General features: G+C 40.3%; 1 long non-coding RNA gene across 12 annotated transcripts in view; it reads right to left on the reverse strand.

Moving 5' to 3' along the window:
- Nucleotides 1–19,502, reverse strand: part of LOC137472496 (uncharacterized) — a 198,296-nt gene that overhangs the window by 63,317 nt on the left and 115,477 nt on the right. The window lies entirely within an intron of this gene.

The raw sequence follows: 19,502 nt of genomic DNA on the forward strand, positions 1-19,502 counted from the left end.
ATACTTCTGGAATTGTTTACTCCCTGTTTATTAGTTGGTTATTCAGTACATGGGGTAAGGGAGAAAAGAGTTTTGGCTCCTGAAGTAAATGACTGAAGTTTTAAAGTAAGGTAAAAAGTAAAGTAAAGGGTGAGAGCAAACACTAGGTAAGAACAGATGAAGATACATTGCAGAAGGCTGTCTCAGATAAACATGATAGATATTTTGAGTTTCACCAGTGGGGTGTTGATGAGCTAAAACTGCTCTGAACAGTGTTAAATGGCCTCACAAATAGCAATAAATCTAACTTCCTGCACCTTTACCTTCCTACACATCCTCCTCTGATTTTCAGGGCAAGTTCCATGCAATTAGAAAAGGTAAACTAACTTCCTGGAATGGGGGGGCATATTCTTCTTCAAAACAAAAAGTTTATAAAAATCACCAGTCTTTGTTTTGATAAATATTTCAGAGACCTTGCTTATAGACCACCAAAAAAGCCAAGCAAAGAAACCCATACAGTTAAAAGAAGTATTATTATATAAAAACATCAACAGTGATTTTAGCCCACAAGCACCATGCACATTTTCAACCAAAACAGTTGTTTTCGCACAAAAATTTTAATGAGTAAATTTCTCATAATTGTGTTAGTTACCTGGAGAAATATGCCTTATTAAGCTCTATATATCCAGGTCTTTCTCCTATGAGGGGCTGATGAGGAAGTAAGTGGTCAGCTGCAAATTCCTTTGTCTTTGTTTTCTCTTAAGTGCAGACCTCACTTCCCAGAGCCACCAGTAGAAGAAAGGCATGGGCAAGACCACCCCACTACCAGAATCCCACCATGTTTCAAGGTCAGAGGAAATCAACCTCCAAAATGAGCCATAACAGCTCACAGAGGCAAATGACAACATTCCTCCAAAAAGGGAGGAGGGCAGGAGCACTGAACAGCAGGAAAATCAAGTGGTTGAAGTTGGAAACATGTTCTGGTTAGCCATGAGGAGCTGCTACAGATCCATGTATGCAGCAACTCCTACTTAACCCTCTTCAGGAGGGAAGCCATCGGAACCAAGAGACCACAAATAAAGCAAGATACAGGGACTAGACACCAGTGTGGTCAGGAAATGCAGAAATAAATCAGATGGAATAATAAGTAAATAGATAGAAAATAAATAAATAAATAAATAAATCCTTCCTGGCCTGCCCAATAAGGACTGTGTCAATGGCATTGCCAGTGGGACTAAAGTGTAACTCAAAATAATCACTCCCTGTTCCACACGGGGAGATTGCTCAACTTCCAGGTCTATCCATGCTCACCCTGTAGCTTACAACTGGGATTTTGCTGGAACTCTCTACATGGATGAGTCTCATCTGTCCCAAATTATTCCTAAAATATTCAGATTAAGGAGTCTAAAGTTAAGCCTTCAGATACAGAGCTCTGCATTTTTGAGGTTGGTTCTTGCCATAAAATGCCAACCTGGAAAAGAGCAGGCACCAGCTCAGGCTTTCTGGTGGTGCAGGGAGGCATTGTGATGGGGAACTGACGTGGCAGATGCTTCTGTACACAACTTAGCAGCCTATATTTGGATTCCCAGTTTGAAAAAGCCCTTAAGACCCAGCCATATGTTTGTCTTATAAGATGGTTACCACATCTTCGCAGCTGACAGGAATATGATCTCTGTGATTTCATCTTTCCATAGGGAAAATGGAGCTCAAAAGGACACTGAAAGCAGGGGACGTGAATAAAGGCAGATGGTCATCCTTTTTAAAAGTTGCTATTATCATGAAAATATCTTGTACTTTGCATTGTTTTGTATAAAGTAAGTGACTCCAAATTGGCTTTTATCGCACTAGGAACTGAGATAAAACAGCCTGTTATCAAAGCAGTTCTCTGAAAGAGAGCCTGCAGTGTTAACTAAATATAATAAAATAAAAATCACTGAATGTGAAGATTTCTAAAGCACACAGTAAGAGGAAAAAAGCTATAGGAAGGCAAGAGACTATTTATCTATTTATAGGATTAACAAGTGTTGCTGAACTAAAAATTAATTCGAACCATAAAAAGCTTTTCAGCAAGCTAATATTTTTCACATGATGCTTTATTGGCTTTTCTATATTTTCCTAGGCACAAGTGCTGTCTACAAGTGATATTCCTTGTCATTAACATTCATGGAAGCTTTTAGAGAAACACACTCTATGCCTATCCCAGTGTTCAATAAATAAATGTAGATGAAGTGTTGTGTTGTCACAGAACAGAGATTAGTACCTATATTAACAATATTTTTTTATGAAAGGTCTGGTTTATCATAGGTGAGTGCACAGAGGCTGCTGTACAGCTACAATTAAAGGTGATTTTTACATCACACATGGTTAGCATCACAGAACTATGTTTATGTTAATGGTCACTGCATATCCTCTGCCACCTGTTACTCTCACTTACAACTCTTTCTGCAGGTATCAGCTCCAAAAGCCGAGCTGTTCCATGCCTTTATCAGAGTCCTGATGTTTGGTTATTCATTTGTGTAGCACACCAGATACTGCCTTTCACCCAGTTCTTCCCTGAGAAGACATTTGAGAGCACATTTATTTTTCCATCTTGTCCAGCTGGATGAACAGTTGTCCAAGTGAGGAGTGTTGGTCACTGTATGACTGAAATAATCAGTGTTGAATTTCCTTGGAATGTAATAGTCAATCTAAAACCACTTCATCAAAAGAAAAGACATGATAATGGGTCCTGAAATATGTATGCTTAGGTTAAAAACAAATCTGCCATATATTAACACATCCACAATGCCCAGTCTTCTATCATGTACCTGCTTTTATGTAACTTCTGAAGCCTTTGAAAACTCAGGAACCAAGTATGAGAAAATCACTTATAGTTAAAAGAAGCATGATAAGGCTATTCAATAATACTAATGAATCCCCTATTTAAAAAAGCAAACTTCACATCTTTTGTCAAAGAAATCTGACTGTTAGCCAGTCTTTTCCTAACACATAGTATTATTCCTGTGAAAAGTTAACACAGCTTTATGACTGATTCCTTTCAGTATTCTGAATACCTGACCATACTCAATGGGAAAAGGCTTTTGTTTCAAAATTGCAGGTTTCACCATACAGGGACTCTTTTAAAGCACTACAAGACAGGCTCTAAAGGAAACAGACCACCACATCAATCATTTTTAAAACTCTAATTCATACTGAAAAGTTGATGAGCTTTCAGTTGACTGATGAAACTGTGACACTAAGTTACAAAAGAAACAAATATTTAAAAAGGTGTCCCTCTCCTCAAGGTAGGAATAGGAGGAAAAGGGTACTTTTAATCTTTTCTATTGATATTATGAGGCCATTTCCAAGGTTCTTGGGCATCTTTGCAGAAGGAGACATTGATTAGAGATCTGGAAGGACCAGAATGTGGTTGCACTGTGCTTTTAGGGATTAGCAGCTATGTCTTTTTTGAAAGAAATTTCACTCTTTCTGACAACTGAGCTTGACAGAAATGGATTAAAGATGACACATCTCCAATATTGTATCTAATGAAAAACAAAGCACCTATTCTTGAACCATCAGGGAATTTTTGTCACATATACACACACACTGTATTCTTCCACCCTCTGGTTTACATTATCTCTATGCAGAGGGTGCTTTGCATTGGACTTGTAAGCTTGTCATTCAAACTCTTAATTACTTAGCTTTTAGAGTTTTGATATACACAATTATGTCACAGGAAAACCCCTTCCTTTCAAAACACTGAGGATGTAGAGTCTTTTGTATACTCTTAACCAATTCCAGCCCTGTTTTCCCATATATGCATTAATACTTTGCTGCCATTTTTAGGTATCCTTCCAATGTGAAGCACAATGTTCATCTATATTCAGAGACTTGCCAAACATCCCACCTTAATCCAGTTGCAAGCACAGAGCTAAATCTTGAAGCAGTGAGTTGCAATACCTGGCACTATCTGAGCCTAGCTTCAAAATATTTCTCCTTGCTTCCTTTGCTCTTCACCTCTGAAGGGCTGGAGCTACTCAGGCACTTCTCTCTGCAAAAGTAGAGGTTTAATTCTTCCAGGTTCGCATTAGTATCTTGCTATGAAATCATAAATCTGTAACAACAGAAACAGCAACACTCTCCTCCATGTTTGACACATTTTCCTACTTAGCAGGGTCTAGCAGGTGAAAGGAAGATAGATATTGTGCTTTTACAGATACAGGGACAAACTAAACAGAGCTATAGTAATTTGAGAAGTACTTTTACTTCCCTCAGGCTTCTGCTCACAGGCGCAGAACCTTGGGCACCTCTCCCAGGAAAAGGAATTGCAATAAAGATTTCCTGAAATCTAATAAAGGGGTTCTTGATTATGGATCTAGAATTAAATAAAGAGATAATATATTTGATCACATGCAAATATTTGCTGGAAGCTGTACCTCGAACACTTTTGCACTTGGCTTGGAAATCCCAATTTTAGAATAATTGTCACTCACACACATGACAGACTTGCAATGAGTAATGCAAGTTACATAGGGAATTACTGCATGACCTGCTACTGGATCACAGAATCATGGAACATGCTGAGTTGGAAGGGACCCAATAGAATCATCAAGACCAACTCTGGGCCCCGCCCAGGACACCCCAGGAATCACACTGTGATATCTGGCCTGATAGCCAGATCCTTAAGGGCACACACAGGACTTTGACTGAGGGTGTCAAGAGTGTGTAAGCCTTGCAGAGGGCGTTCAGCAATCATACCCAGGAGTTAAAGTCCCCACAGACTGCCCCACCCTAGTGCTGATGGTTCTGAATCCATGATAGACCAAAGCCCATCTCAACCACCTCCTTTCAGAGCTCCTTTGCTGATGGCCTGGCCTCGACAAGCAGTTTCAGAAGTTTCACAAGCCCTCATTGAACTGCTGGAGTGTCATAGATAGGACAGGAGATGTGCTATAAGTGCAAGGCCAGGATGCTGAAGCAAGATGTGCTTAGCCATCTAAATAAGTAGCCTACCAAACACTTTTTTATCCTTGAGCAAGTAATTGATGTTTGCTTCTCATTCATTAGGCAATTCTTTTAGTCCTTCCCAGCCTGTTTCATTCAGGCACACATCAGACTTGCTCTCAGTGGCAGAGGACTGCCCAGACCAACAGAAGTGAGGACAGCATCCACTGCTATCAAACACTCAGAAAAATGACTACTGTTATTTAATGGCAAACAGTTCCTGCAAGAGCACTAAATCTGGCCATGTGTGAGGCAGTATGGGGCAATCTTGCCTACGGCAGTTCTGGGACCTTGGGACTGCAGATGTATGTATCATCCAAAAACAATACCTAAACAAGTAAAAGGAAATACCTTGTGTAATTGCACCATTCTGATATAATTAGATTCAAATAATGCGTTATAAAACCTGTGGACAAAACCCCCGCTTCTCAGCAGTCCTTCAAGCAGTCACTTTTTAGATATCATTGAGCAAAAAGAAACAAAATCCTTCAGCGCCCACAGATGTACAGTTGACATACACAATCAATAGGCAGTTACAAAGAGGGAAAAACTGCAGGAGTTTTCTTATTCCAGATAAGGAGCAGGGGGAGGAACTTTGCTTTGTGCCCCCCTTCCAACACTTCCAGAAAAAAAAAAATAAAAAAAATCTCTCTATTTCAGAGAAAATAAAATTGATTCATTGGTTACAGTGCAAGGAGATGAGCATCTTCAGCAGAAATTAAGGGCACAAAGAAGGTCACAATACATAAAATTTCAAGCAGCAGCAGACAGAGCTGGCTAAACTGACTGCCATTTTAACTGCAGTCATTGATAAAATGGTCACATTAAGAGGCAGCTGAAGGATGGTCAAAAGGTTAAGCCAGGCAGGCTGGTAGAGAAAACATAAAAAACGTCCTCTGCCACAAGAAATGTTTGCAGATGGGGCTCTCCTGCTGCTGTCCTCATGAGGAGGAGGGTGGGAAACTCAGGGCAAGTAGGGGTCCTGCTGATGCCTTGATCTCAAGTAGGACTTGTCATCTGAAGCCAACAAAGGTTAGTGGTACCAAAAGTCAGGCCTGGTATTTCTATTATTTCTAGAGCTTCTAATGATTTTCCCTGCAACGTTTTCTCTCCATCTCATTTTCCTTCATCCCCAGAGGATATACTATATGCCTTTATGTTGCAGCAAAATATTCTACAGCTGTAAGTAAAGAAAGCCATCTGTTCTTTGAAAATAAAATGTCTCAGCTAGGATTTTTTTTGGGTTAGTTTTTTTTGATTTTTCAATTAATACAACCAATCTATCAGGTTACTTGCATGTCACACACAGCTGAAATATTAAGCATTTCAGCATAAGCTAGAAAAAAAAAGTTCAATTCAATCCAAAGATCACTGCTTTTCTCCCTTCTGATTTTTGATTGGCAAAAAGTGTTGAATATTTATGTTTACACCAGGAATAAAAATGTATTACTTCCCAAAGTAAGCCTCCTTTCCTAATCTTCTTTTAGGAATGAGTTGCTCAGTGTGCTTCTTTCTCTAAAATCAAGCACCATTTCCTTACTAATTGCTCTAAATTACAAGTGCAAAGGGCAGCATTCCCTTGTTTTCTGAGAAAAAAACATGTGGGCTGAATGCTGTAAACTGGAAAACGTACTGTTCGATTTCCCCAGCAGAAACAAACTCTAACTGCTCTGTACATGGGAGTCTGACAGCTTGAACTGCGAGTGAACCAAACCTGATGCTTCAGACCACTGAAAAGTCAAAAGAGCAGCAGGAAAATTCAGTTTGCTGCCAAGGGGGAAAATCTGGAAACCTCTCATCTTCTATTTAACAATAGAAGGACATCCTACATTCTATAAAACAATAGAATATGTAATGTGGCATAGGAGTATGCGGGGGAAAAGTCTTTGCCATAACTGAGAATTTTTGTACACCCAAATTTTTGCTTCCAGGGATAACCAGGTGGTGTGATGGGCCAGGCATTTCCACCATGCCTTGCCTGGGGGTTCAGCCCCAAGAGGCTCCACGTAGGGTCATCAGTCTGCATGGCTCCAAAACTGCCTCAGGGGAAAAGGGGCTGAAGCCACCAGAGACACCAAAGTGTCCCTCTACTAAGCCCGCAAGCCTTTTCACTCCAAGAGAGCTGATATCCTTGAAACTATGCCGCATCCCTCACATTCCTGTGCCACTGGTGGTGCATTCCTCCAAAACAAAAAGTGCCCACAGTTGCAGATGGCCATTGTAATCTCCCTGAATGGCATAAATAAATAGATGGATGCAAGCAGACTAATGATCTACTCTAGGATGGTTGGTTATGATGCATTGGAAAGAACAGCTGGCTGTCAGCAACATATTTATCAGGAATTTAAAAGACAACAACAGCCATATAATCCAGAGGATTTAATGACAGAATGGAATGAATGCTGAATAAACTCTCCTTTTGATAAACTCACAAACATTTGGGCGATGCAACAGTGATTTATATTCTTCTGGGAGAAATAAACAAATTAAGGATTTCACGGCCTTGTGGAGACCAGATTTTGTAAATGTGAATTTCTGTGTACTTTCAGATTAACTTTATCTCTCTTGGTATTAGTGGAAAACAAACCATGGCATTTTTAACTTGCTAGAAACTCCATTCTTTTCCTATTCAGCTTGCTGGTTATTCTGTCCTCCCTAAATCAAGTAAGGAATGTTAGTTGCACAGTCAAAATGTACAGAATTTTGTACCTGGTCCATAATTAAACCATGAAAACCATATTAAAATTTTACCTTTATTAATGTAAAAAATGTTTTAGCAAAAGTTTCATTCTTACAGTGTCAAAATGTTTCTTTACAGCATGGTAGAATCACTGGAATTCATGAGGCAGAGTATGAAAGTTGCACTTAAAAATTACTAATCACTCAAACTAATACAAATAGGTAGCACTATAGGTGGGAAAAATAAAACTATTAGAAAAAACTGTATCAAGCAGGATCATGCAGCCCTTCCTGGATTCAGCAGCACTGCACAGAGCACTGCTTGTTCTCAACTCATTAAACCCAAGCACACATAAATTACTCCCTCCATGAGTTACTTTCCTCCAGCAAGGCAAACCATGGAGTCTGAGACTGGAGATAAGCCCTTTGGTAACGCAGCACTGAGGGAGAGAACGATGAATTGCCACAGAATTTTGGCCATCAGGTATGGCATATCAGAGGGCTCTAAAACAGAAGTAAGAGAACTCTTTCCTGTCCCATCCTGTGGGTGCTGTCAGGATTTGAAGCACATCCCACATGGATCCCATTACTAGATCAGACTCCCAGAAGAATTTCTCTTTCTGCATTTATGTCTTGGTGTGGGGCATGGCACTGCCCAGATGGCTCTCAGCAGCCTATTGTGGGTAAGAAAGACCTACATACAACATAACAAATCAGACATTGCCAACATCAGACAACAGGTAGTGGATCCTGCTATTTACTGACAAAATCTTTTTCTTATTTCTTAGCATGAGATGTTGTTGCTGTCTTTTGCTGAAGTCCTTGCAGAAATGCAACTCCCTTCATCTTGCCTCATCATCAGAGCTTCAAAACTTCAGCTGTAAACATGCATCATTTTCACTGTTCTGAAGAAAGTTATTCTGTACCCTAACTGCTACCTGCATTGTTATTAATCTACAATTCATGAGGTTTCAGAGCTCTCTGGTTGCCATCCTGAGCCAGGACAGTCACACACATACTTAATCCCAAGCAGACTGCAAGCCCCACACAAATCAATGGGCTAAGACTCCTGCAGCCCTCAGTGCCTGAAATTGAATGCTGAAAGCAGTATCAAAACTCCTCCCTTGCCCACATTATTCAGCTACATGGAAAGGACGTGCTTTTACCACTGGCAAAAAGTTCATGAGCTCAGCAGGGGAATAGTGTTTCAAGCTCACCAGGATGCCTATTTCTCTTTCTGACTGCTGAAAGAAGCAATGGTCCATATTTCCCACCACATGCTCTGTTCCTCCAGACAACTCACAGCCTCTTCCTGTTTCCCACACATGGACCCACTGTTGCTCATTAGTTGATACATTAGCACTTGACTCAAAGATCAGGAGATCATTATAATAGATTCTGTAAGCAAAAATAAAAAGGAAAACAAACTCATACACCCATCTGAGCAAGAGGAGAAAAGGCAAATAATACATCCAGGTATAAGTGTGATAAATCTTAAGTTATGGAGGATGACATGGAAAGAAAAAAAATCCTTCTAGATTTTCATTACCAAACTCATTTGAGATAAACTGTAGAAACGATAATTTCTTGGAGGGGAAATGAACTTTGTACAGTTATGTCTTTGCTGCCAAGAGCAAAAGATAAGAATGACCTTTGCTTTTAATGTATTTGTCTTTCCATATCCATTACAGACAGTGAACCCAGTCTATTAACACCATTGGTCTAACACTAAAAGTCAATTTGATTTAACCATACTTGCTGGCACTGCAAACTGCCTGACTATCACTCAATTAGAAAAGAGACATTAGCTCAGGTGTTGCATAGGATCTAACTGCTCTTTCACCTCTGTAATGTACCTGAGATTCCACTTTAATTCAGTGTTCTGTAATCAGCTGGCTATAAATCAATCCAGCATTGTCAAAAGCATATGGGATCAAATGAAAATGCAAAATTTAAAATATAAATAACCATTGAAGGTAGATTTTAAATGCTAGTGCCGTATCATTATGGCAAAGTTGGTATCATTTACAGCAACATTAAAGCAAGTGTTATTAAGAGAAAATGAAGCATTTGTCAATGAGTGTTTTTCAGTGTCATTGGAGGTCTTAGAATTAGAACGCTTGCAATATTTTGACTAAAACAAGCTAATTCAAAGGCTTTTTTTAGCATATTAGCATCTTGTTAGACTTTGAGGATGTTTCAGATCTTCCTTCCTTGACTAGTAAAGGAAGAATTTAAATTCCAGCCAGCATGTTACAAAACTGTGGAAGTGTACTATTAGTTGTTGCATGTACTCAAAATACAAAGATCAGCCTTTTTTTTTTTTTTGCTGGGAAATATAAAATTTTATTTCCAGGGTCCCAAAAGGAAATATGAGCCAAGTTCTGATATCCCCAGTCATTACTGAGGAAATTTTTTATTATATTAATTACCCATTATCTTTTATAGGGCCATTTCTTCAGTGACAATGCACCAGCTGAGATTAGAGGTCTGCTTGCAGCATCATAAAGTTAAAACAAGCTGTGAATATCACAGATGGGCATACATTTATTGTGAGAGAATTTTTCGAATATTCAATTTCAGGAGAAAACTTCTGAAAACCAGTCTGAGTTCTTTGCAGAGTCCTCATAAATATATTTCTCTGTCTCATCTCCAAACACCTATAGTGTCTCGTCTATGTGGATATCTCAGTGCAGGAACACGTATGGAAAACCCCACATACTGCACACTGTGCCAAGAAGGATAGATTCTCCCCTGCAGGAACAGACACCTGGATTTGACTCCCAAATACTGGTGTCTCAGCACCTTTCCTGGACCAGCCCAAATCCTTGATTTTCTCACCCTCTTTAACACAATGCTGCTTTACAGAGCTGCCTCAAAAAGGATGGCATATTTGCAGTACACTGCAGAGGGACATTCTCACCACAGGTTTAAAAGCAGGTTTAAAAGTTAATGTCTAGGTTCTGGTGTTCCTAATAAAAGCCCGTGTTACACCCAGACTATACCTTTACCAAACCTTAGAAATGGAAGCGTGATGTCAGGGAAAGGGTCACAAGCCCAAGAGAGGTTTGGGGAACAGCTGTGGGCAGCCTACTTGGTGTTAACCAAAGCATACACCCCTAACCCCTGCATGCATTCATTAAGTTACAAAAACTATGAAATAAATAAAATTGTGCAGAAATGCATGTTGGGCAGCTCTACCTTACTGTCATCCCTTTCAGCTGAAGAAGGTCTGACTCTGTGGCTTTATTGCTCAATTATGAAGTTAATCAAAGAACTAATTGAGCTTGGTCTGCTTGGACTTTTGAGCCTTTTCTTATGGATTAGCTTTTATTAGCGCTAACAGAGGACATGAGGAAGGCTGTAAAGGGCAAGGAGATGATAAGCCTAATATTTGAGAGGAATGACAGTTGTATGTCATATTTGTGCAGACAAAATTGAGTTCTGGGAAGGAATATGATAGATCCATGTACCTTTTAAAGACCTATAACCTGCATGGCATTTGAAACCTTTCTTGCAGTGTTTTGCCATCTCAAGTATTCATTTCTTTAACTGTGCTTTTTTAGCCTGTTTGCAGCAAACCATGAGTGCCTCATGGGAGTGAGAGGTTGTATCCGTCTGTCATTTTAACAAGTAAAGACTGTTCCTCTTCTCTTACAACAAAGTGATCTCAAGGAGAAAACCTAGGTATCAATGTGATATTAAAGATCTGCATCTACAAGAGCATTTACAGGAAGGAAAAAACTAAGACAGAAGGGGCCCAGTAGTAATACAGACCGTACAAAAGAAGGATAATTTCTTAAAGATGTCATTCAAAGTGAATTTACTTTGTTGGATGTGGGCTTCAAAATGAAGGCACATGATTAAGTTATGTGAAAAAAGAGCAATGAGTTATGGTTCCTGACATTTTTGTGCTATTTTTCTCTAACACTAATAAGGAAAAAAATATTGTTCTACACTTCAGAGCAATCAAAATACTTTATCTTTTAAAACTGTTTTGGAGAGTGCATATTCTGCAAATGTCTTAGCTCATACTGGATAATGATGAGTAAGTGAAGCAGAATTTCATGCTTTCTAAAATGTAAATATAAGGAGGCGTTCTTTTCTCTTCCTAGTGATCATCCTATGCTACAATTACCTTCCCTTTGGCTGTAAATATTCCCTGAAATAATATTCTCTTGATGAAAGGAAAGTGCTTATGGGAACTTCTATCACACGGTTACAAAGGAAGAAAATATCTTATTTAATGCACAACAGCCAGAATTCAGAGGCAAAGAATTGAAATTGAAGATGCTCCCTTACTATGGGATTTTTGCTCATCTTTGGTCTGGTACGAGACAAGAGCTACTGACTGGGAAATACTTGGTTTGTGCAAAGTTCAGTCAGGTGTTTGGGTACACGCATTCACCTCCAAAGGCTGATGCAACATTAAACCATTTTGGTGGTCCTGATTTCCTCCTTCGAGGAGATAAGAGTGTGATCTTCCACAGAAGGCAACCTGGGGAAACACTGATTGAAGTTTAGGGAGCAGTGTTTGCCAGCTCTGTGCAAAAATACAAACTCAAGTGGACACAGGTGAAGGATGATCAAAGAAATGGTGAGTTTGTCTCTCAAGAGTGAGCTGTGGGTTTGTTTTACTGAGCTTAGCAAAGCAGAGGCTGAAAGAGATGTGACTGAGCTCTGGTGCGTGTCTAACTGGGATGAGACAGCATCTGTGATGGCAGCAGACAGAATTTAAATGATCCTTTGCTGCCCTATTTTTCCACATTCATTTTCTTGGCGGGATTACTATTTATAGAAACTACTCTGCTTTGTGTTCTGGGGTGCTATTGAAGCTTTCAAAGAAATTTAGGGATGCCTATGGGTAAGAATTAAGGGGAAGGCCAACAAGGCTGACATCCTACTGGGAGTCTATTATCGTCCACACAATCAGGAAGAGGTGGACAACTTATTCTATATGCAGCTGGAGAATGTTTCAGGATCACCAGCCCTTGTTTTTGCAGGTGACCTTAACCTAGCAGACATCTGCTGGGAACTTAACACAGCAGAACAGAGGCAGTCCAGGAAGTTCTTAGAGTGTATGGAGGACAACTTTTTGTCACAGCTGGTGAGTGAGTCCACCAGGGGAGGGGCTGTGTTACACCTGTTGTTTGCAAATAGAGATGGGCTGGTGGGAGATGAGGTGGTTGGAGGCTGCTTGGGGCACAGTGATCATGAAATTATAGAGTTCTTGATATTTGGTGAAATCAGGAGGAGCACCAATAAGATTTGTACACTGGACTTCCAGAGGGCAGACTTTGGCCTGTTTAGGAGACTTATTCAGAGTTCCTTGGGAAGCAGCCCTTAAAAACAAAGGAGTCCAGGAAAGGTGGGTGTGCTTCAAAGCAGAGATCTTGAGGACACAGGAACAGACTGTCCCTGTGTGCTGAAAGATGAATTGACAAGGCAAACGTCCAGTCTGGATGAGCAAGGAGGTTTTGAAGGAACTTAGGAATAAAATGTATCATCTTTGAAAGGAGGGTCAAGTCTCTCAGGAAATATTTATGGGGGTTGCTGGGGTGTGTATGAAAAAATTAGAGAGGCCAAAGCTCAGTTCAAGCTTAATTTGGCAACTTTGTAAAGAAAAAAAAAATGTTTTTACAAATATATTAACAGCCAAAAGAAGGGTAAGACCAACTTTTGTTCTCTAATGGATGCAGGAGGGAACTCAGTAACTGCAGATGAGGAGAAGGCAGAAATATTTAATGCCTTCTTTGCCTTGGTCTTTAGTGGGAAGACAGCTTGTCCTCAGGACAACTGTCCTCCTGGGCTGGTAGATGGTGTCAGGGAGCAGAATGGTCCCCCTGTCCAGGAGGAGGCAGTCAGAGAACTGCTGAGCCGCTTGGATGTTCATAAATCTATGGGCCCAGAGGGGATCCACCCCAGGGTGATGAGGGAGCTGGCAGATGAGCTAGTGAAGCTGCTCTCCATCATTTCCCAGCAGTCCTGGCTCACTGGTGAGGTTCCAGATGACTGGAAGCTGGCCAGTGTGACACCCATTCACAAAAAGGGTGGGAAGGAGGATCCTGGTAATTATAGGGCAGTCAGCCTGACCTCAGTAGCCAGGAAGGTTCTGGTACAGTTTATACTGAGTGTTATCACACAGAACTTACAGGATGGCCAGGGTATCAGACCCAGCCAGCATGGGTTTAGGACAGGCAGGTCGTGTTTGACCAACCTGGTCTCCTTTTATGACCAAATGACCCACATGGTGGATGCAGGAAAGGCTGTGGGTGTTGTCTATTTTGACTTCAGCAAGGCCTTTGACTGTCTCCCACAGCACACTCCTGGAAAAGCTGGCAGCCCATGGCTTGGACAGGAGCACTCTGCTGGGTTAGGAACTGGCTGGATGGCCGGGCCCAGAGAGTGGTGGTGAGCGGTGCTGCATCCAGCTGGGGCCAGTCACCAGTGGTGTCCCTCAGGGGTCTGTGCTGGGACCAATTCTGTTCAATATCTTCACTGATGACATGGATGAGGGGATTGAGTCCTTCATTAGTGAATTTGCAGATGACACTAAGCTGGGAGCATGTGTCGATCTGTTGGAAGGTAGGAGGGCTCTGCAGACAGATCTGGAATGGTTGGATGGATGGGCAGAGTCCAGTAAGATAAAGTTTAATCCAAGTGCCAAGTCCTGCATTTTGGCCACAATAACCCCCTGCAGTGTATAGGCTGGGGACGGTGTGGCTGGACAGTGCCCAGGCAGAAAGGGACCTGGAGGTGCTGGTCAACAGCAGACTGAACATGAGCCAGCAGTGTGCCCTGGTGGCCAAGAAGGCCAATGGCATCCTGGCCTGTATCAGGAATGGTGTGGTCAGCAGGAGCAGGGAGGTCATCCTTCCCCTGCACTTGGCACTGGTGAGGCCACACCTTGAGTGCTGTGTCCAGTTCTGGCCCCTCAGTTTAAGAAGGACGTTGAGATGCTTGAGTGCGTGCAGAGGAGGCAACAAGGCTGATGAGGGGCTCGGAATACAAACCCTCTGAGGAATGACTGAGGGAACTGGGGGTGTTTAGCCTGGAGAGAAGGAGACTCAGAGGTGATCTTATCGCTCTCTACAACTTCCTGAAAGGTGGTTGTAGTCAGGTGGGGGTTGGTCTCTTTCTCTGGGCAGCAACTGACAGAGCCAGAGGACAGAGTCTTAAGCTGCACCAAGGGAAATATAGGTTGGATATTAGGAAAAAGTCTATCACTGAAAGAGTGATAAAGTACTGGAATTGTCTGCCCTGGGAGGTGATGGAGTGACCATCCCTGGATGTGTTTAGAAAAAGATTGGATATGACACTTGGTGACATGGTTTAGTTGAGGTGTTAGGGCATGAGTTGAACTCAATGATCTTGAAGGTCTCTTCCAACCTAGTGATTCTGTGCCTCAGAAGGGCAAATGCTTGCATTGGTGATACAAAACCTCTGAATTTTGGACCCAGTCACATGCCCTGCACAGTATAAGAATATGCATTCCTCAACCTATATGATTACCTTAAAGTCAAAATCTCTGTGTGGTACACAACAGTGGTTCTCAGATCCTAATGTCATGAGCAGAAATACAGAGCAGAAGGGACAGCCCTTTATTCTTTAATTAACTCATACAGCTCTTCAGACATATCATACATCAAGCCTGGCCATAAAAATGGCAATTTTATAGTGTATATAAAAAGAATAAAATGATTCACAGAGATTGAAGATCCATTTACAGCAAATGTATATGCCTGTCTGAGTACAACGGATTCCAAACAGATACATTACTGTGACCCATAAAACTACTTCAGTAACTTATTTACTGTAACTTTGGGTGACATTGTCACAGATTAATAGTTTTGTAAAAGGTTTAGGTGCATAAGGTCATCATATTCTTCTTGAACAGACTTTTTTTTTGGTCAGATGTGTGATATTGGTGTGTAGTGAATGACCATTGCAATTCCTTGATGTCCATTACCATGTCTGTATATTGTTAGGATGTGAAACATCAGAATAGTTTGGGAAATTTAGGACAAACCCTATTTGAATATTTTGCACCTAAACTTTTGAACCTGAAAACTTGAAAGACAAGATTTAAATGCAACATAAATGTGACCAGTTTAAAAAAAAGAAGAAGTTTAAAATGCAGATGGGAATAAGAATTTAAATGCTGTAATCTCTGAAGAGAACCAGCAATCAAAGTCTAATATCCTCATATTGTGCCAGATAATGAAATATTAAGCTGGAGATAATAAGATTCCTTTCCACTGAATAGTCTTCAGCATAGTTAAACCTATGAATGAACAGCTGAAGTGTTTTATATAAGCAAAAGGTTATATGTCAAGGATTCTGAAGACTGAAAAAAAAAAAAACCCAGCCAGCCCATTTACTACAAACCCTCATCACTCTTTCTCTTTTAAAACTGTGACACAATTAAAAGCGTTTCAAGAAAGACAACTTCGCTGGTTTGTACTGATGGGGACCAGGAATGCAGTGGATATTTTTTATCCAATTTTCCTAAGGAAACAAAGGCTATGTAATCACCCTCTTTGTGTGTGCACATCTACATCTTCCTCAGTAAATGCGAATATTTCCATCAAGTTTGACAAAAAGGCAGAGATCTTAAAGACAGTAAATTCCTGAAAACGTTCACAAAACTGGGAAAGCTAATAAAGAGATATGTTAGCTGCCTCCAACTGAAAGAACAGATGTGGCTGAGTCGCCTCCATCAGCCTCTGACAAGCCAATACTGCCACAAAAACTAGAGAAAACCAAACTAAATCCACCCCACCACTCCTGGAGTTGCCAGCTTTTTAATGTGCCAGTGAGAAGCAAGAATGCTGGCAAAGGTAATTCCTGCCCTGACAGATTATGGCACTGGATTTCTGTGGCCATTCACCAAGTGGTTTTATATTTAGAACTACAAGAAGGGGGTGAGTCCACTATGGAGCAGAAAGAATAAAAATGAGCTTTACACTGCAAAGGAAAGTTCAAAAGAGAAATATTTCTCCTGGGGTCTTACAGAACCCTGTGAGACAAGCACAACTCAATGAAACATAGCTCCCTGCCTCCTTAAACTTCATGTGTAAATCTAAGAGAATCATCTTAGTAAGAGCTTTAAAATCGAAACAGGAATTACATGCACAACCCTTGTGGATCAATTCAAACGTCTATGGAGTGAGTTTCTAACTCTGAGCTGACAGGAAGAGGCCCTTGCAGAATAACATTGATGAGGACATAGGCAGAAAACCCCAGGTCCTCTGGGACTTCTTCCCACCTTCCTGCACTGTGGACATTTACTCCCAACAGGCTACAAGACGGCCACTGCATGAAGCAACTACCACAGCTACATTTTCTACCAATGTCTTCAATGCCTTTTTTTCCTGATCCTGCTTTATAACATGTTTGCTCATTTCTACAAAACTGGTATAGATGTTTTGTCGATTTTCAATGCCTTTCAAATGCCTTTGAAACCATAAACCATCAATACTATAATCCTGTGCGCAGCAACCTGTCGTATAAAGAATGAAAAAAGAACAATCTTCCATACAATTTTTCAAGATACGGTAAATTGTTAACACAATGAGGTAAACTGTTTATTCATGGAACAGTTTTTGAGTGCATGCTCTCTTTTACCTGTTTATGAATGCCTATGTTCTCTTTAATACAAAAATTCATAGCACATTTCTGCCTCATCACAAACTACAATTGCCCATCAATTAATCTCTTCATCTGCATCTTTGCATGATCCATTCAGGAGACAAATTGTGGAGAGGCAGAAGTATGATTCCTTAAAATATTAGCAAAATTGCTGTAGAAAATGTGTGTAGAGAGTGTATATTTACACTTCTAACTGAAGTACATTTCCAGCAAAGGCAAAGCCAGGTTATCTTGGGAACATACATGGTCTTTGCAAAACAGTGAATATGTTGGGATTTTTCTTCTCTTTCTAAAACAAACCACAGAACTGCATAAAGAATGTGGCAGATGGTTACTTCCTAATCTGCACATGAAATATCTTCCAGTTACAGAATTTGTTGCTTAATGTCTCAAAGTCCATATTAATTATACACACTAACAGAGAGGCAGTACTGAAAATGGCTGGATCTGGTTGTGAGCCTGCACAGTCTTCATTGTGGAGTTAAATTGTCCCTCATAAAGCAGCTGAAAAGCTCAGATAATGAAATTTTGGCAGATGGTTGTTGATAACACAAGATGCTGGGTTGCTTTTTCTGCTGCAAATGACCAGGGGAAAAGCAAGTCTAAAATCTCCTGTGGGTTTGAGGATTTGGAATTTTTTTAAGCATGGAATAGAATTTGTGCTTGTTTTTGAGGTGTCAAAAAGGTCTACTATACCTTATGAGACTTTAAAATAAGCTATAGGTGGTATTTGATTGTCATAAAAGCTCTGTCCTGATCTTCTGCTAGGGCTAAATACTAAATAGCTTACTATCAGTCACTGAACTGCAAGGAAATATGTTTTCAATACACTCATTAAGAAATCAGGTTAATTATACACCCACACTCTTGTGAAGTCTTAAACCTGCCATAAAGAAACCACCAATTTTATGATGCTGAAAGGAAGAAAAATACCATGGCAACTTTCCTGTGCTATTTAATCACATTTACTTAAATTTTATCAGGTGCTTTGGAAATAAAATGACAGGAAATAATCTATAAAAAATAATGTGCTTTTAAATACAGAGGCCTTGAATTTGAGTGTAAAAGGAAACCAAATCTCTAATTTAGTGGAACCAGTATGATTAAAAATAATTACATTTGTAAAGCGAGCATTTGGAGAAAAAATGATTAATGTGCTCAATAATAACATCCATCTAATTTGTATAATGAGCATTTTCATATAAAGCCATGTTTCCATTCAGGATATGAAGAGATTTAAAAAGAAATAACTTAGTTAGCATCATCTACCCATATTTATATCAGCATCCTGATTCTGAGTATGTCACAGCCTTGCAGCTCTGTTTGCCATTCAGTCTTTACAAAAAAAACCCCAAGAAGAACAACTTGTAATTAAGTGTTTTAATTTATAGACTCATGTACACTCCATGAAACATTAATTGTGGCAAATCAAAAGAAATACTAGACATTTAAATACTGATTGCTCACCATGTCAGCAAAAACACAGAATATAGCAATCTATATGGATATAAATTAATATTCATTAGAGCTTTATTAACTTTCCCTGATAACAACCTCAGAAAATATTATTTTTTCTTTCTCCTTGTGGTTATAACTTCAGCTTGTCAGCCTGTTTTTCTCCATCCCAGACTGACCCCTCTCTTTTTCTACGAAGTTGTCATTCATTGTTTTCATTGTAGAGGATGATAGAGGATGATGAACTGGAGCACTACAGCTCTTTGAGTTAGCTTCCTAACAGGATGCAAAATGAGGAGTCACTTAATTTGAAGAAAAAGAGGTGTTGTTGCTTAGAACATGCCTCAAAAAACCTGCAGCATCAGACCTTCACAGTGTCTAGCAAGCCCTGAGGGCTCCGTAGGTGGCTAGGTTTGACACAACCCAGCACAGACACTGCAGAGGGTCAGAGCCTCCCTGCCTTCCTGCCAGATCCCAAGAGGTGCTGCCTGTGGCACACTAGTCTCAGAAACAGAGCACCATGCCTCAGCTGAGAGTTTATTCCTGCTTTCCAGACACCCTGCATCTATATCTCATCCTTGCTCCTGCTGGAAATAAAGTAAGAAGTGTTTGAAGGAGTCTTCCAGGAAAGCAGCCACCTAACTCACTAAAGTTTGTCCTCATGAAGCCTTAGGGATTTATTAGTTCCCATGAGTTGCTTGAGAGAGTAGCTAAGACCATGCACTAAACCCTCTGAATTTATCCAAGTATGG

This window comes from Anomalospiza imberbis, chromosome 4 (genome assembly GCF_031753505.1).
Source record: "Anomalospiza imberbis isolate Cuckoo-Finch-1a 21T00152 chromosome 4, ASM3175350v1, whole genome shotgun sequence".
Taxonomy (NCBI): domain Eukaryota; kingdom Metazoa; phylum Chordata; class Aves; order Passeriformes; family Viduidae; genus Anomalospiza; species Anomalospiza imberbis.